This window comes from Phyllobates terribilis, unplaced genomic scaffold (assembly GCF_046119375.1).
Source record: "Phyllobates terribilis strain yellow unplaced genomic scaffold, ASM4611937v1 Scaffold_2__4_contigs__length_985480577, whole genome shotgun sequence".
Classification (NCBI taxonomy): Eukaryota; Metazoa; Chordata; class Amphibia; order Anura; family Dendrobatidae; genus Phyllobates; species Phyllobates terribilis.
The window spans coordinates 980,324,332-980,336,509 of record NW_027362762.1 but is presented as its reverse complement, the minus strand read 5'-3'; positions in this window follow the sequence as shown (position 1 = coordinate 980,336,509).

The following is a 12,178-nucleotide window of genomic DNA, read 5'->3' as shown; positions in this document are numbered from 1 at the left end:
TGACGCGGGGGGTAACCCTGCCCACAGCCTGACATCCACCGTGGAACGCAGAAGACAGAGACCCCCGGCTGCTGCCAGCACTTGTCGTGACGTCAGCGGATGTCAGAGCCGGCTGCAGCCGGGGGTCATGTGATGCCTGTGAGCTGTTCAGACCGCAGGTCCGAGAGGAATCCAGCGAGTCACAAACTGAGACAGAGACAGAAATAAACACTTTCTTTACTAAAACAGGGATTAGACTACGATTCAGTATTGCATGAATCAGCCTCAGGTTCTACCTGGGACACTGTCTCTACTAAATACACACAATCAGCAAAAGCTGAAATCAATGCGCCAATCTCAAGGTTTCCAGTTTATGTGAATTATACTAAACATCTGGAACAATTTTACCTAAACACAGTGTCAGTCTAGTGAGGGTGGTCTATAGGGACCCCCTGAGATGGCACACTGAGTACAATCCTACCACTATTAACAATAACAATGCATGAAACTATTCCAATTGCTCTTATTCCCCTAGTATAGGGATACCTGGGTATCTTAAAGTTACGGTACCGTTAACCTCAGATGTGGTCTATCACAGGCCTGTGAATCGCGGTGGCTGCAGCTAGTCCCGGAAAACTTTGGCGCCAAACAAAAGCAACGTTCACAAAAACAGCAAAGGTTCCTTGTCTTGTCGGCCGATGCCGAACCCACACGCCGGGGACTTTAGTCCTGTAGCCTCAGGTTAAGGTCTGGGAAGAACTCATTACAAGGCTTGTCAGTATCCTCTCAATATGAATGGAACTGGACCCCATCTCTCCTCTCGCCAGGGGCAGACCTACCGCCCGTGCAGCCGGTTCATTGAATGGGGGTCCCCGAGGGAGAGGGGGCCCCTCCAGCCTCCAGCAGGGCCGCCATCAGGGCATGACTGCCCTGACTCCAGCAAGAGACCCCCCTCTTGTGCGTCTCCTCATTTGGGCCCCCCCGCAGTCACATGGCTGGAGATGTCCCTGCGCTCAGCATGCCGGCCCCATGCTGAGCGCAGGGACATCTCCGATCATGTGACGGCGCCGGCACAATACTTACCCCTCCCCATGCCTCCGCAGCGTCTTCCGCGTCCTCTGACTGTGACGTCTCAGGTCAGAGGGCGCGGTGATGTCTTTACACCGTGCGCGCTCTCTCCTGACCTGTCACAGTGCAGAGCGGGAAGACGCGGACGACGCTGGAGTCCGGAGCAGCGCCAGCAGCAGGTAAGAAGTGAGGTGAGTATTGGATTTTTTTTTTTTTTTTAATGTATGGGGGCATGGGGCATTATATGGTGGGGGGAGAGTGGGTGTGACACCCTGCATGGGGCATTATATGGGGGGGTGACATCCTGCATGGGGCATTATATGGGGGGAGGTGACATCCTGCATGGGGCATTATATGGGGGGGAGTGACATCCTGCATGGGGCATTATATGAGGGGGGGTGACATACTGCATGGGGCATTATAAGAGGGGAAGGGGGGAAGTGACGTCCTGCATGGGGCATTATAAGGGAGGGGGTGTGACATCCTGCATGGGGCATTATATGGGGGGGGTGACATCCTGCATGGGGCATTATATGGGGGGGGGTGACATCCTGCATGCGGCATTATATGGGGGGAGGTGACATCCTGCATGGGGCATTATAAGGGGGGGAGTGACATCCTGCATGGGGCATTATATGAGGGGGGTGACATACTGCATGGGGCATTATAAGAGGGGAAGAAGGGAAGTGACGTCCTGCATGGGGCATTATAAGGGAGGGGGTGTGACATCCTGCATGGGGCATTATATGGGGGGAGGTGACATCCTGAATGGGGCATTATATGGGGGGAGTGACATCCTGCATGGGGCATTATATGAGGGGTGGTGACATACTGCATGGGGCATTATATGAGGGGGGGTGACATACTGCATGGGTCATTATAAGAGGGGAAGGGGGGAAGTGACGTCCTGCATGGGGCATTATAAGGGAGGGGGTGTGACATCCTGCATGGGGCATTATAAGAGGGGGAGGGGGGAATTGACATCATGCATGGGGCATTATATGGGGGAGGGGGGAATTGACATCCTGCATGGGGCATTATAAGAGGGGGAGGGGGGAATTGACATCATGCATGGGGCATTATATGGGGGAGGGGGGAAGTGACGTCCTGCATGGGGCATTATAAGGGAGGGGGTGTGACATCCTGCATGGGGCATTATATGGGGGGAGGTGACATCCTGAATGGGGCATTATATGGGGGGAGTGACATCCTGCATGGGGCATTATATGAGGGGTGGTGACATACTGCATGGGGCATTATATGAGGGGGGGGTGACATACTGCATGGGTCATTATAAGAGGGGAAGGGGGGAAGTGACGTCCTGCATGGGGCATTATAAGGGAGGGGGTGTGACATCCTGCATGGGGCATTATAAGAGGGGGAGGGGGGAATTGACATCATGCATGGGGCATTATATGGGGGAGGGGGGAATTGACATCCTGCATGGGGCATTATATGGGGGAGGGGGGAATTGACATCCTGCATGGGGCATTATAAGAGGGGGAGGGGGGAATTGACATCATGCATGGGGCATTATATGGGGGAGGGGGGAATTGACATCCTGCATGGGGCATTATATGGGGGAGAGGTGACATCCTGCATGGGGCATTATATGGGGGGAGGTGACATCCTGCATGGGGCATTATATGGGGGGGAGTGACATCCTGCATGGGGCATTATATGAGGGGGGGTGACATACTGCATGGGGCATTATAAGAGGGGAAGGGGGGAAGTGACGTCCTGCATGGGGCATTATAAGGGAGGGGGTGTGACATCCTGCATGGGGCATTATATGGGGGGGGGTGACATCCTGCATGGGGCATTATATGGGGGGGGTGACATCCTGCATGCGGCATTATATGGGGGGAGGTGACATCCTGCATGAGGCATTATAAGGGGAGGAGTGACATCCTGCATGGGGCATTATATGAGGGGGGGTGACATACTGCATGGGGCATTATAAGAGGGGAAGAAGGGAAGTGACGTCCTGCATGGGGCATTATAAGGGAGGGGGTGTGACATCCTGCATGGGGCATTATATGGGGGGGGTGACATCCTGAATGGGGCATTATATGGGGGGAGGTGACATCCTGCATGGGGCATTATAAGAGGGGAAGGGGGGAAGTGACGTCCTGCATGGGGCATTATAAGGGAGGGGGTGTGACATCCTGCATGGGGCATTATATGGGGGGGTGACATCCTGCATGGGGCATTATATGGGGGGAGGTGACATCCTGCATGGCGCATTATAAGAGGGGAAGGGGGGAAGTGACGTCCTGCATGGGGCATTATAAGGGAGGGGGTGTGACATCCTGCATGGGGCATTATATGGGGGGAGGTGACATCCTGAATGGGGCATTATATGGGGGGAGTGACATCCTGCATGGGGCATTATATGAGGGGTGGTGACATACTGCATGGGGCATTATATGAGGGGGGGGGGTGACATACTGCATGGGTCATTATAAGAGGGGAAGGGGGGAAGTGACGTCCTGCATGGGGCATTATAAGGGAGGGGGTGTGACATCCTGCATGGGGCATTATAAGAGGGGGAGGGGGGAATTGACATCATGCATGGGGCATTATATGGGGGAGGGGGGAATTGACATCCTGCATGGGGCATTATAAGAGGGGGAGGGGGGAATTGACATCATGCATGGGGCATTATATGGGGGAGGGGGGAATTGACATCCTGCATGGGGCATTATATGGGGGAGGGGGGAATTGACATCCTGCATGGGGGCATTATATGGGGGTGGGGGTGTGTGACATCCTGCATGGGGCATTATAAGAGGGGAAGGGGGGAAGTGACATCCTGCATGGGGCATTATAAGAGGGGGAGGGGGGAATTGACATCCTGCATGGGGCATTATATGGGGGTGGGGGGGAGTGTGACATCCTGCATGGGGCATTATAAGAGGGGAAGGGGGAAGTGACATCCTGCATGGGGCATTATAAGAGGGGAAGGGGGGAAGTGACATCCTGCATGGGGCATTACAAGGGAGGGGGTGTGTGACATCCTGCATGGGGCATTATAAGAGGGGGAGGGGGGAATTGACATCCTGCATGGGGCATTATAAGGAGGGTGGGTGTGTGACATACTGCATGGGGCATTATAAGGAGGGGGGGTGACCTCCTGCATGGGGCATTATAAGGGCGGGGGTGGTCTGACATACTGCATGGGGCATTGAAAAGGGGGGAAGTGACATCTTGCAAGGGGCATTATATGGGGGGGAGAGGTGACATCCTGCATGGGGCATTTTATGGGGGGGAGAGGTGACATCCTGCATAGGGAATTAAAAGGGGGGTGTCATCCTGCATGGGGCATTATAAGGGGGGGAACAGCCTGCATGGAGCGTTACATGGGGGCCACTATTCTGTATGGAGCATTATATGCGGGTCAGTATTCTGTATGGAGTGTTATATGGGGGACAGTATTCTGTATGGAGCGTTATATAGGGGTCAGTATTCTGTATGGAGCGTTATATGGGGGCCAGTATTCTGTATGGAGCGTTATATGGGGGCCAGTATTCTGTATGGAGCGTTATATGGGGGCTAGTATTCTGTATGGAGCGTTATATGGGGGCCAGTATTCTGTATGGAGTGTTATATGGGGGTCAGTATTCTGTATGGAGCATTTTATGGGGGCCAGTATCCTGTATGCAGTGTTATATGGGGACCAGTATGCTGTATTGAGCGTTATATGGGGACCAGTATCCTGTATGGAGCGTTATATGGGGACCAGTATCCTGTATGGAGCATTATAAGGGGGTCAGTATCCTGTATGGAGCATTATATGGGGACCAGTATCCTGTATGGAGCATTATAAGGGGGTCAGTATCCTGTATGAAGCATTATATGGTGCCCATAATACTGTATGGAGGACTATACTGTCCGGTCTGCACTGTGCGCTGAGGATATCGCTCATGTAATGTAGTAAGTGAAATCCTTGGCCTTGTACTATATACATATATTTCTCTGCAGTATCTGTGCATCATGAATCGCGGTATGTGTTAAAGGGGCCCACTGAAACTCTGTCGCCCAGGGCCCACAAAAACCAGGAGCCGGCCCTGGGGGTAAGTATAACAAGTTTTATTTTTTTTAAATACAATTAATTAACTAGGAGTGGGGGGAATAAGAGATGCACGGGGGGGGTGAGAGATGCACGGGGGGGGGGGCCTTCATGCCCCCTATGAAGGGCAGGGGGGTGGGCCCCAAAAGATTCTTGCACAGGGGCCCACTACAGTCTGTCTCCGCCCCTGCCTCTCGCAGTCACTCACTGTTTTCCAGACCCCCGACCATGCTCTCCGTCACAGAGATGATATCCTCAGTCTCTTTCCCTCTCACTCGACACTTGGCTCCTTCAGCACAAAGTCTCTAGTCCACTCAGCATGGACTTCCACAAAACTCCAAAGAGCCACACAGCTTTCCCAGCTCAGCACTCGTTCTTAAGCAGGGGCACAGCTTCACCAGGGCCAGGGGTTAACAACCCCCACAGGAAAGCTTGTAGAGAGAGAGTCTTATTGCAGTTCAGTCCTTGCAGTTCTCCTCAGACACCCCGTCCAGCGTCTCACACAGCAGAAACACTCCAAACACACAGGGTCTCCTGCTCTGCCCCTGCTCTGAGCTCAGCCAGGCAAAACTCACAGGGTCCTAATGCTCTCCTGCTGCTATCACAGTTCACACTCTCACAGAGCAACCAGTGATAGCGCAGCTCACAGGCAGTATTTGCAACATAAGGTAATTACAAAAATCCTTAGGGGCCCCGGGGGGGATACATTGAGAGGGTAATATAAAGTACTGGACAATCCCTTTAACACCTTAAAAGCCCAAGACGTACTAATACGTACCTGCGCCCTGGGCTTTAAGAGCCAGGTACGTATTAATAAGCCCTGTTGATTTCGCCCGCACACAGGCTGTGCGGGTGCGATTGCCGCCGGGTGTCAGCTGATTGTCACAGCTGACACCTGGTGCTACGTGCTGGGAGCAGTCCTGCACCACTCCCGGCAGTTTAACCCCCGCAATGCTGCGATCGGTCGATCTCAGCATTGCGGGGGCAAGGGGAGGTGATCGCGATACTCACCTCTCCTGCCAGCGTCCAACGCTGTCTGCCGCGGCTTCCCGGATGTTGCCCTTGATGACCCGATGTCGTCATGACAACATCCGGGTCACCACACAGCAAGAAGATACTTTGGTCATGCGCAGTGCATGACCAAAGTATCTTCTGCATCTGCAGTGCTGGCAGCCTGTATAGCACAGGGATGGTGCTCCATTCCTATGTTATACAGGCGATCAGATTAAAAAAAGTGAAAGTCCCATAGTGGGACAAAGTATAAAAGTAAAAAAATTTAAAAAAACAACAACTCCTGAATTGTTGGTTTTTGTTTATTCTGCCTCCCAAAAATCGGAATAGAAAGAGATCAAAAAATGTTACGTGCCTGAAAATGGTATCAATAAAAACGTCAACTTGTCCCACAAAAAACAAGCCATCACATGACTCTGTCGGCCAAAATATGGAAAAATTTTAGCTCTCAAAATATGGTGATGCAAAAGCTAGATTTTACAAAAAAATACGTCTTTTAGTGTGTGACAGCTGTCAATCATAAAAACCCGATATGATTCTGGTATCGCTGTAATCGCACCGACCTGAAGAATAAAGTTGTCTAATCACTTATACTGCACGAGGAACGGCGTAAAAAATAAACTCTAGGGTTAGGGTAGTGCTAGGGTTAGGGTTGGGGTTGGGGTTAGGGTTGGGCTACGGTTAGGGTTGGGGTTGGGGTTAGGGTTGGGGTTGGGGTTAGGGTTGGGCTACGGTTAGGGTTGGGGCTAGGGTTGTATTAGGGTTGGGGTTAGGGTTGGGATATTTTTCAAAAGTAAAAAAAAAAAAAAGATGACGATATGGCAACTAGTGTTGAGCGCAAGTGCTCGCTACTTGAGTTTGCATCGGGTGCTCGGGTATGCATTGAGTATCACGGGTGCTCAAGTGACATGCTCGAGTCTCCGCCCCATATGCGTCACGGCCCAAAAAAACTCGCAGGGATTGCCTGCCATGCACGAGCGATCGCCGCATGTTTTTTTTGGGTGTCTAATAACCGTGAAACATGCGGGCGGGAACTTGAGCATGTCACTCGGGCACGCGCGATACACGGTGCATACCTGAGTACCCGATACAAACTCAAGTAGCGAGCCCTTGCGCTCAAGACTAATGACAACTTATTCAATATGATGACCTAATGTTATCAAATTCTGTGTCGTACCTCTGGATTCAAAATGTTCACTATGCCCCTTGATAAAAACCTTGAGGGGTGTAGTTTCCAAAATGGGGTCCCTTGTGGGGGGTTTCCACTATTTAGGCACATCAGGGGCTCTCCAAACGCGACATGGCATCAGCTCTCAATTCCAGTCAAATTTTGCGTTCAAAAAGTCACACAGTGCTCCTTCCCTTCTGAACCCTGCCGTGCGCCCAAACACTGTATTTTCCCCACATATGAGGTATTGGCGTACTCAGGAGAAATTAAACAAAAGTTTTTGGGGTCCATTTTCTCCTCTTACCCTTGTGAAAATAAAAAAATTGGGGCTAAAACATAATTTTTGTGGAAAAAGTTTGATTTTTTTATTTTCACGGCTCCATGTTATAAACTTCTGTAAAGCACTTGGGGGTTCAAGGTGCTCACCACACATCTAGATAAGTTCCCTGAGGGGTCTAGTTTCAAAAATGGTGTCACTTGTGGAGGGTTTCCACTGTTTAGGCACATGAGGGGTTCTCCAAATGCAACATGGCGTCCGCTAGTTATTCAAGCAAATTTTACATTCAAAAAGTCAAATGGCGCTCCTTCCCTTCCAAGCCCCCAAACAGTGGTTTTCTCCCACATATGGGGTATCGGTGTGCTCAGGAGGAATTGCACAACAAACTGCATGGCGCAATTTCTCCTGTTACCCTCATGAAAATGCAAAATTGGAGGCTGAAAAACATTTTTGTTGCAAAAATGTGAAAATTTTATTTTTACGGCTCAATGTTCTAAACTTCTGTGAAGCACCTGGGGGTTCAAGGTGCTCACCACACATCTAGATAAGTTCCCTGAGGGGTCTAGTTTCCAAATTGATGTCACTTGTGGGGGGTTTCCACTGTTTAGGCACAACAGGGGTTGAGAGTTGAGATTGGTGCGACCCCCAGAACCCCGCTCATCCCATTCCTGACGTCACAGCTCTTGCTCCGGTTCCTGAGGCGCGCGCCTCTTAGCACCTTGTCTGGTTTATTTCAGGTGCATTGCGCTCCACCATGCCTCCTCAAGGCTGTCGTGAAGATGTGGCTCTTGCTGAATCACAGCCGATGGGGATTTTAAAATGGGGATTAATGTGGATTTTCTTAAAGAACAAATGCAGCAGAATACAGTATAAGCGAAGTAAGGGAGATGTGTTAAATATCATGTACATCTTACAAAGATCTGTAGCATCAATTGTTTGTGGGATTTTTATTTTGAGTTTTGGCACAATGTACAACACCGCACAGACAAAAGCAGCCGCTCCCGAGCACACAACACACTGCGGCCATGATGTGGACTCCGCTCCGGGCTGCACTTTCCTAACGAGCTGCGAATACAATTAAAAGCTTCTTCTGTTAAAGGTTAACTCACTTAATGAGATCAGAGCGGAGCACGTGGAGGAGAAAAGATCAGCAGTGTGACCTCCAGAGGATTGCAGCCTTGTCCAGAGCCACAACTGGCCCTCTGTGAAGAGCATTAGGCCCCCAAGAACAGTCACTGTGGTAATGATGTGACCCCAAAGCATGAGGCGGCCATCCTCTGTTACTATGTCTATATACCTGCACAGTACCGTTGTAAAATGTCTCCCTACATTGTAATGTGCCTCCTGCTACTCTTGTCTCCGCCGTTTACTGCAGCTACTGCTGCTCGTGTTCCTGCCATGTACAGTACAGACCAAAAGTTTGGACACACCTTCTCATTTAAAGATTTTTCTGTATTTTCATGACTATGAAAATTGTACATTCACACTGAAGGCATCAAAACTATGAATTACCACATGTGGAATTATATACTTAACAAAAAAGTGTGAAACAACTGAAAATATGTCTTATATTCTAGGTTCTTCAAAGTGGCCACCTTTTGCTTTGATGACTGCTTTGCACACTCTTGGCATTCTCTTGATGAGCTTCAAGAGGTAGTCACCGGAAATGGTCTTCCAACAATCTTGAAGGAGCTCCCAGAGATGCTTAGCACTTGATGGCCCTTTTGCCTTCACTCTGCGGTCCAGCTCACCCCAAACCATCTCGATTGGGTTCAGGTCTGGTGACTGTGGAGGCCAGGTCATCTGGCGTAGCCCCCATCACTCTCTTTCTTGGTCAAATAGCCCTTACACAGCCTGGAGGTGTGTTTGGGGTCATTGTCCTGTTGAAAAATAAATGATGGTCCAACTAAACGCAAACCGGATGGAATAGCATGCCGCTGCAAGATGCTGTGGTAGCCATGCTGGTTCAGTATGCCTTCAATTTTGAATAAATCCCCAACAGTGTCACCAGCAAACACCCCCACACCATCACACCTCCTCCTCCATGCTTCACGGTGGGAACCAGGCATGTAGAGTCCATCCGTTCACCTTTTCTGCGTCGCACAAAGACACGGTGGTTGGAACCAAAGATCTCAAATTTGGACTCATCAGACCAAAGCACAGATTTCCACTGGTCTAATGTCCATTCCTTGTGTTCTTTAGCCCAAACAAGTCTCTTCTGCTTGTTGCCTGTCCTTAGCAGTGGTTTCCTAGCAGCTATTTTACCATGAAGGCCTGCTGCACAAAGTCTCCTCTTAACAGTTGTTGAAGAGATGTGTCTGCTGCTAGAACTCTGTGTGGCATTGACCTGGTCTCTAATCTGAGCTGCTGTTAACCTGCGATTTCTGAGGCTGGTGACTCGGATAAACTTATCCTCAGAAGCAGAGGTGACTCTTGGTCTTACTTTCCTGGGGCGGTCCTCATGTGAGCCAGTTTCTTTGTAACGCTTGATGGTTTTTGCAACTGCACTTGGGGACACTTTCAAAGTTTTCCCAATTTTTCGCACTGACTGACCTTCATTTCTTAAAGTAATGATGGCCACTCGTTTTTCTTTACTTAGCTGCTTTTTTCTTGCCATAATACAAATTCTAACAGTCTATTCAGTAGGTCTATCAGCTGTGTATCCACCAGACTTCTGCACAACACAACTGATGGTCCCAACCCCATTTATAAGGCAAGAAATCCCACTTATTAAACCTGACAGGGCACACCTGTGAAGTGAAGACCATTTCCGGTGACTACCTCTTGAGGCTCATCAAGAGAATGCCAAGAGTGTGCAAAGCAGTCTTCAAAGCAAAAGGTGGCTACTGTGAAGAACCTAGAATATAAGACATATTTTCAGTTGTTTCACACTTTTTTGTTAAGTATATAATTCCACATGTGGTAATTCATAGTTTTGATGCCTTCAGTGTGAATGTACAATTTTCAAAGTCATGAAAATACAGAAAAATCTTTAAACGAGGTGTGTCCAAACTTTTGGTCTGTACTGTACGTACTGCAACTACTCCTGCCCGCGTCCCCGCCGTGCACTGCGGCTACTGCTGCTCGTGTTCCCGCCGTGCACAGCGGCTACCGCTGCTCGTGTCCCCGCTGAGTACATACTGAGACAACTGCTGCTCGTCTCCCCGCCGTGCACTGCGGCTACTGCTGCTCCTTTCCCGTCGTGCACTGCGGCTACTGCTGCTCATATTCCCGCCATGCACTGCGGCTACTGCTGCTCGTGTCCCTGCAGTGCACTGCGTCTACTGCTGATCATGTCCCCACTGATTACGTACTGAGACAACTGATGCTTGTGTTCCCGCCGTGCACTGCGGCTACTGCTGCTCATGTCCCCACTGAGTATGTACTGAGACAACTGCTGCTCAGTCACTGTGGTAATGATGTAACCCCAAAACATGAGGTGGCCATCCTCTGTTACTATGTCTATATACCTGCGTGTCCCCGCTGTGCACTGTGGCTACTGCTGCTCGTGTCCCCGCCGTGCACTGCAGCTACTGCTGCTCGTGTCCCCGCAGTGCACTGCGTCTACAGCTGCTCATGTTCCCACTTAGTACGTACTGAGACAACTGCTGCTCGTGTCCCCACCGTGCACTGTGGCTACTGTTGCTCGTGTCCCCACCGTGCACTGCGGCTACTGCTGCTTCTGTCCCCACCGTGCACTGAGGCTACTGCTGTTATGATCTGCAACATAAACTAAGGAAAGACAGGGGAAAGCTGTCCCTACAGTAAGACTAAGCTGAATCCCTAGAATGTAGCGGGCTGCCTGTTCCTTGTGAACAGACCCGCCTTAGTCCTCGGTTAGTCTGAATGAAGACCTATAGAGTTAAGGGAGGTGTCCCTAAAAGAACTAAGGACTGGGACAAAAATGGGACACCTCCTAAACAGAAGTAGATGCAGAGCACAAAAGACAAACAGACAAAACGTACTAGAGGTCCAAGAGGACCAAGCGAACTAGACAGAGATAGGCACCGAAGCACCAGACTAGAGAAACAGTCAAACACTGAAGTCCAGCACAGCCAGGAGGGCGGAGCTGGAACATAAAGGCAGATGGTCACATGACCGCAAAACACAAGATGGAAAAAACAAACAGGAGGGTTCTAACAGTATCCCCTCTTCTATGAGGATCCTCCGGATCCTCCAGGCCCAGGCCTATCCGGAAACCTCCTGTGGAAAGCTTTAACAAGCCTAGGAGCAGAGACATCATCCGTCCTTACCCAGGAGTTGTCTTCGGGACTGAAACCCTTCCAGGAGACAAGATACTGTAATTTCCCTCTATGCCATCTAGAATTCAAAATACGAGAAATTTCATATTCGCCGTCTTCCACCACAGGAGGAACTGTGACAGTGGCGTCCCTATCAGATACATCAGCCTTTTCCAACAAGGAAACATGAAACACAGGATTAATCTTCCATGAAGTAGGGACATCCAACCTAACCGCAGACGGGTTAACAACCTGAAGCACTTTAAATGGACCCACAAACTTAGGACCCAGTTTTTTAGAGGGAATCCTCAACCGCAAGTTCTTCGAGGACAACCAAACCATGTCACCCACAGTAAACAAAA